The following is a 7,692-nucleotide window of genomic DNA, read 5'->3' as shown; positions in this document are numbered from 1 at the left end:
TGGGTACTATTTTTTTTTTTTTTTTTTTTTTGCCACACCACGAGGCTTGCAGGGATCTTAGTTCCCCAACCAGGGATGGAAGCAATGACCCCTGCAGTGGAAGCACGGAGTTCTAACCACTGGACCGCCAGGGAATTCCCGAGGTGTGTACTACTGTGTCCCAATTTTAATACGTGAAGAAACTAAAGCATAGAGAATTTAAGTAAGTTGTCCAAGGTCACAGAGGTAGTAAAAGGTAGAACTGGGATTTGAACCCTAGTTCAAATGATTTTAGTTCACGGATGAGAAATTGTCCAATGGAACTATGGGTTGACCAGATTCTGCTGTGAGGACACATGCTGTATACTTATATTTGTTGAATTCCAAATACTCCAGAATTAATTCATTAATTAGAAGGTTTTCATGAGGCAATGATGGTCGGGGTTCACTTTCACCATCAAGGGCATTGAAAACTTCAGTTTGAATCCTTGCTTTTAAATGCCCTAATACTCCTCTTTTTTTCCAGGGTGTCTTTTAAAACGGCCTTCAGCTCAGCAACAGTCGCCATTTTTCAACGACCGCCAGGGGCGCCTACAATCCATTTTTTCTTGATGACATTTGGTTTTGCTTCTAAGAGAACTGTTTCACTAAATGCTGTGTGGGACAGCGGTATCACGTGGGATCTGATAACAAAATCAGTTACCAGATTTGAGCTTTGAGATAACACTAATGGGAAAATGATATGGGGAAAATACTAGTTCCATCCCTAGTTACTTATGGGATTGTTTTGTAAAACCAAAAAAAGAAAAAGAAAAACCAAACAAATGCATTAATACATGTAAAATAGTTCTTAAGACACTATATACAATTATCTAGTAAGCTAAATTTTATTAATACCTTTTTTTTTAAGAGAAAATTTTGAGTCAGAATAATTAATGTGTGGTGCAAAAGTACTTTGTAAGCTCCGAGTTAACAGAGATCTACAAGAATGACAAATAGAACTTTCCCATGGGGTCAAACACAAGACATAATGTAGGTAATTTATGGTGTCACAGCCAGGTAACATAAGAAAATAAAGGATCAATCGTCCTTCTTTTTAGAGACTTATCATGAGAAATTTTTCTTGAAGGATGAAAGGCTCACTAGTCTGAATCAGTGCAAGAAATCATAGATCAGAGGTGGTTAAAAATATGCTCAGAGTACAATAAAATGGCATAATGCTGTTGGTCATTCACTGATTTGTTGAATATTGATTGAACAATCACTCTGCCTGGATTGTATAAAACATCAAGTTAGAATGTGGGAGATAAAAAGAGATAGATGACTTAGATTGGTCCTAACCCTTGTAGATAGAAGACAGGTATAAAAAAATACTTCCATGCCAAAACTGTCTATGAATGGCATCAAACTGGAGGAAAAGACACTGAATGTTTTGCAGCATTAAGATAGGAAACCCCTGGTGGATTGGGAGAAAAAAAAATTTTCTCTTAAAGAGAGGCCAAATAAGCTAAAAGCCAACTGTGGATATCTGACCATTGGTTGCAGTCCTGATACCCTTTCAATCTCTTTTTCCAGGACTTTCCTGCACCTACATTTATTATTGCTTCTGGAGTTCATAAGATGTTAAATAGCCCTGTATAGTAATTTCCCAATTTTTCCTAAGTTACCTAAAGCCAGTATTATTTACAGCCAAAGTATTCTAACTGTGGTAGGGAGAAACAGGTCATAGGAAGACAAGTCAGGAGGTTATTGCAGTATTCCAAGTGAAAGATGATGACACCCTAAACAAGCTTAAAGACATTGGGAAGGAGAAGAGGATAGTTACTGATATCCAAGGCAGAATCAATAACTCTTACTAATCTATTTGATAGGACAATGTGGCAAAGATAATTGCTATATGCTCACAAAACTGCTACATTCTCCTGGGCACACTGCTAGACCATGATACTCCCAAGTATTGAGGTGGTGTCATATGATGAATTCTCACCAATGGAATATAAGTAAAACTTATGTGTCAGTCCCAGTCCAAGGCAATTAAGAGCAGATATACTTCTCCACTCTCATTCCTGTCCATACAGTTAGAAGAAAGGACTCTAAGATGACAGTGTTTCAAGATAGATGAAGCTTGACTCCTTGAATCACAAATTTGTGGTTTGTTACTTTTATTGTGAAATCATCTTCAGTAGGGTTTGTTTTCTAAGGAATCCAAGGTACCTCTAGTTTTTTAAATGTGGCAATTTTTTTCTTGTTTTTCTATTCTAGAACCAGTTTTTACTACTTTTCAGCTAAGGTATTGCCACACCATCTGTATTCCATAACTATGCAATCACAAACCACAAGTCTACAATTCACATGTGTGTTTTTTTCCTATCTAGTGCTCTCTACCCTTTCTCATTGAGGAGGTAGTCTTTGCAGTGTCCTGCTTATATGCAGGCATCTCAATTTCAACTGCTTGCCTCATGCAGGTTCAAGGCTCTATCTGCTTTCTTCACATAGATGTTGAAACCACAACTACTTAGACATTAAAGCAAATATTCAGATTCAACATCCTCTAAGGACATAAAATGAAAAAGGCTTGAGCCTGTTATTACTGACTGTAAATGCCCTCTTTATTTCTGGGATTTTCTTTTTATTTGTTCTGAGCACAGTCATGTATAACATATGTTGGGTTTTTTTTAAATGTCTATTTGTATACTTTGCCTATTTTATTATTTATTTATTTATTTATTTTTGGCTGCGTTGGATCTTCATTGCCGTGCGCGGGCTTTTCTCTAGTTGTGGTGAGCGGGGGCTACTCTTCATTGCAGTGTGCGGACTTCTCATTGCGGTGGCTTCTCTTGTTGCGGAGCACGGGCTCTAGGCATGTGGGCTTCAGTAGTTGTGGCACATGAGCTCAGTAGTTGTGGCTCGTGGGCTCTAGAGTGCAGGCTCAGTAGTTGTGGCACACGGGCTTAGTTGCTCCGCGGCATGTGGGATCTTCCCGGATCAGGGATCAAACCCGTGTCCCCTGCATTGGCAGGCGGATTCTCAACCACTGTAGCACCACGGAAATCCCTAGAGTATGTTGCATGTATTTTTATATTCCATACCACACTTTTTTTAAATTAAGGGGGTTTCCTATGAACTCAGTCTGCTGTGTCATCAGAAACAAAAATACAGGAAGTCTCTTTTGGCTACGTTTTCTTGAGGGCTCCATCGGAAATATAGGTGGATATGTTTAATACTTAGTGGGCTATATGGGCCTGAAGTTTGGAAACAGGTCTGGGATGGATCCATAGAATCAGAACAAAAAGAATAAATTCACCTGGATTGACCATACAAAGTAAGAAAAGAAGATAAAAATAATGGGGACTTTGAGAAAAATACCAATATTTAATAAGTAGAAAAATAAGGAATGATTAAGGGAGGGTTAGAAAGAATAAGTAAGAGTAAGTGAAAGTACCAGGAGAAATAGGTTGTAATCATTAAATAAGTTTCAAATGCAAAGCCAAGTCCTTCAATTTACAACAAATGTTTAAATGAGAAATCAAAAATAATGCAGGTGAAGGAGGTCTTCAGCAGTGGCAGTAAATTCACTAAAGAAGATAATTCCAATGCCTTTGGCCATAGGTAGTATAATTTCTCTGTGGTTTCTATGATTTCATGATGGGGCCCATAGTGGCTTCTGTTGTGGCCCAGTGGCATTCTATTGGAGCATTCTTTGTGAGCAAAGCACCCTTTGCTCACAGTCTAGTCTTATAAATGGAACAGAGAATGACCTCACAAATCACACATGGGCGCTCAGTTTCCCTTTCCCTCTGCCAGCTTCTCCTTCTTTCCTTTTCCTCAGTTCTCTCCTTTGGGAACATGAGATCAATTTGAGAATGAGAGGATGGCTTACATGCTGCACTGCCGCACTAGGACAGACCACCCTGCAGTCCTCTGTTCGGTTTTCAAGTGTGCTGTTTTGCCAGCAACCGTTTATCCTACCACTCCTGATGGGCCTGAATCCAGATGCACTGGTTGGGTTTTACCATTTCAAGGGCAAAAATCAAGAAGTACAGATGTTATCAGTGGTATCAAGTGCTGCTGGAGGCAAAAGAGGACTGAGATAAATTTCCTAGATATAGTACTAAACGGTTTTCAGTTAAATAACTGACCACAGTCTCAACAGAAAAACCAGTGGAAGGCAGACCCTAATGTGTCAAGATTAAAGAAAATTTGAGGAGATATAGAAGACTGGGAAATGTTGCCATTTAAATAAGTTTGGCTGAGGAGAAAAGAGACATAGGCTGCTGGCCAGAAGAGGAAGTAGTGACCAGGAATGTTTGCTTGTTGTTCTTATTTGATGAATAAATAATGAATAAGGTCGGTTGTACAGTTAGCAACTAAGGGGAAAGAGTCAAAACAGAGGGAAATACGGTGGAAAGGGGGATAGGTGAATTAAAAAGGATGCTAAAGGGAGATGAACAGTAAGAATACAACTTTGAGAAGACTCAAAATGTCATCTGGTCAATACTCTCTTCTTTCAAGGATAACAAACCAAATTCTGAACACAATTTTAGGTTTGGGGAGTTCCCTGGTGGCCTAGTGGTTAGGATTCTGGGCTTTCACTGTGATGGCTCTGGTTCAAAACCCTGGCTGGGGAACTGAGATCCCACAAGCCATGAGGCACAGCCAAAAAAAAAAAAAACATAGGTTTTAAATCTAGTTTCTTAACAAGTCAGTTGGCTTTAATTTCTTACCTAATAAGTTTTCTTAAATTCCCCTTTGACATTACTTGTGTAATTTGTGTCAATTAATGGAATGACTTTGATATTTATTAGTAGAAAACCCCAAAATGTACTGTTTTGAAGAATTTATTTTTACAATCCTAAGTTCCTATAACCACTTTTCTCCTATCACATATTTTCCTCTCATGTAAAAGTTTTGTTTAGGGCCTCCCTGGTGGTGCAGTGGTTGAGAGTCCACCTGCTGATGCAGGGGACATGGATTCGTGCCCCGGTCCGGGAGGATCCCACGTGCCGCGGAGCGGCTGGGCCCATGAGCCATGGCCGCTGAGCCTGCGCGTTCAGAGCCTGTGCTTCGCAACGGGAGAGGCCACAACAGTGAGAAGCCCGCGTACCGCAAAAAAAAAAAAAAAAAAAAAAGAAAATGTCAAGTTAATTCTCAGTTATTCACAGAGCTTGAAATTGGCTTGAGTCAAGAATCCAAAAGGGTAAAGGAATTATGCATTTAAGACACGATTGCTTCTGGAAGATAATAGTGGAATTTACCTTTGTATATAGAGATTCTTTTTTTTCAAATTTATTTATATTTGCTGTGTTGTGTCTTTCTTGCTGCACAGGCTTTCTCTAGCTGCGGAGAGCGGGGGCTACTCTTCATTGCGGTGCGTGGGCTTCTCATTGTGGTGGCTTCTCTTGTTGTGGCGCACAGACTTAGTTGCTCTGCGGCATGTGGGATTTTCCCAGACCAGGGCTCGAACCCCTGTCCCCTGCATTGGCAGGGGGATTCTTAACCACTGCGCCACCAGGGAAGCCCAACCTTTGCATATAGAGATTCTGATGCTTGAGAGCATTTAAATTTTCCCCCCAAAATGTAAATGTCTACCTTTTAGTTAGATTCACTCTAATGCTGCTGCCAAAAGCCAGGCTTAGCTCGAACTACATCTTCCTTATTTCAGGAAAGCAATTGTCTTGCTTGTTTATACTGGTACCTAAGGTAGACAATTGCATTGGCTAAAAAGGGAGTTGGTTTACTACGTAAAAATTGTCTGTTTTGTTATGTCAATGAAGAATCTACCTAATTAATTAAGTACAGGAAATAACAGCATTGGTCAGGATTTTTAGGCAATGTTGAGAATTAATTTTATATTACTACTGGATTCATATAAACTTCCTGCAGATTTTCTATGTTCCCACTAGATCCTAAACATTTATCTATTATTATATTATCAATGTATGTGGAAAGTTCCTCGGGAACATGTTTTTATATAAGTGATGAAAGGGGACACATAGCTGCTATTTGGAGCACACAGGAAAAACAAAACAAAACAAACAAACAAAAGAAACAGACATGAGAGGTAAGTGAAGACTCTTAGAGGAAGTGCCCTCTAAAGTGGGATGTGAAGGATTAGTTTGCACTTTAGAAGAGTTTTGATATTTGGTTATGGTGGCTCTAGGAAAGGACAGTGGAATTCATGGCACTGGTGTGGTAATCTGTAATTAGACACAGCTTTCAAGCTAATGTGCCTTAGTTATGCTGTTAGGTTGTGAAAGAGTTACAGATATGTTTAAATCTTGATTCTCTCACCCTTGGGGGTGCTAGATGAGATCTCAGGCCAATTGCCCCTAGACACAAGCAAACTTGTTGGTTTACCCCAGTGTGCCATTGCACTTATTATCATTTTCTGTGTGTTATAAAGTAAAAAGTTTCTTGGGAAGCACAGCCTTAAAGTAAATAAAGTAATTTAAAGTGTAGCTATCACATGGAGTGAGAATTGGTGAGTGGACAGAAAAGAGAATAATAAATAAATGTAAGCATGGGAAGATCATGAAAAGCCTGTAAACCATTATAGAGATTTGGGGGGAACTGTTTAATGGATTTAGGCAGAGAACTGATACAAAGAGATTTGCATTTTTGGAAAAACACTCTGGATGTGGAGAGAGACTAGACTGGAAGGAAGTCAGCCAAGGAAGACCAGTTAATATGTTATTATAGCAAAGACTAGTTAATATGTTATTGTAGCAATCTAGAAAAGAGAAGTGGTTCCTGGCCTGGGAAAAAAGGTAAGGGGATGGAGAGTGTGAATCAGTTCCAGAATGTTAAGGAGATAGAAACTGTAGAACCTGGAAATTAAGTAAACACCAGAGAGAAGGGAGAGGTAAGGGTCAAGGGTGACATGCAGGCATTTGGTTTAATCGATTAGGTGGATGATATAATAATAGTTGATATTTACGGAGCACTGTTTTGATAATTATATCCATGTGCCTGGTACTGTTTCAAGGATTATATCAACTCATTTAATCCTCACCACATTCCTATGTGATAGATACTATATAATAATTCCATTTATGGATAAAAATATGAGGCCCAAGGGCAAATTTTTAGTAAAAGATAAGAACCTGGATTTGAGCCCAAGAAGACTGGCTCTAGAGCCCGTTTTCTTTATTTCTGCATTGTACTGTCTCTGGTGCAATTCCTTAAAATTGGAACACAGAAAATAGAATTGATTTTAGTATGAAGCTGATGAGTTCAATCTTGGACATTGCTTTGGACTGAAATATTCCCTCCCCCAACCCAAATTCATATGTTGAAGCTCTAACCACCAAGGTGGCTGTACCTGGAGATAGGGCTTCTGTGGAGATATTTAAGGTTAAATGAGAACATATGGTAGGACCCTAACCTGATAAGACTGTGGCCTTATAGGAAAAGGAAGAGAAAGATTCCCCAGACCCCCACCACATGAGTACACAGTGAGAAGGTGACCTTCTAGAAGTCGGCAAGATGGCATCACCAGAACCCAATCATGCTGGCACCCTGATCTCAGACTTCTAGCCTCTACTACTATGAGAAAATAAATTTCTATTCTTTAAAACCAGCTATTCAATGGTAGTTTGTTATGGTAGCCTGAAAAGACTAAGGCAGATATGTACCTGTTAGAAATCCAAAAGGAGCTGCATGCATGAATCTGTTACTCAGAAGAGCTGCTGGAATAGACATGAGGACATGAGA

The 7,692-nt window shown here is 39.3% G+C and overlaps 1 pseudogene; it reads right to left on the bottom strand.

Moving 5' to 3' along the window:
• Positions 1–217: 217 nt before the first annotated feature.
• Positions 218–547, bottom strand: LOC116739534 (annotated as a pseudogene).
• Positions 548–7,692: the final 7,145 nt, after the last annotated feature.

Source organism: Phocoena sinus, chromosome 1 (genome assembly GCF_008692025.1).
Source record: "Phocoena sinus isolate mPhoSin1 chromosome 1, mPhoSin1.pri, whole genome shotgun sequence".
Lineage (NCBI taxonomy): Eukaryota > Metazoa > Chordata > Mammalia > Artiodactyla > Phocoenidae > Phocoena > Phocoena sinus.
The sequence above is the reverse complement of the archived record's forward strand: the minus strand, read 5'-3'. Positions and strand labels throughout refer to the sequence as shown.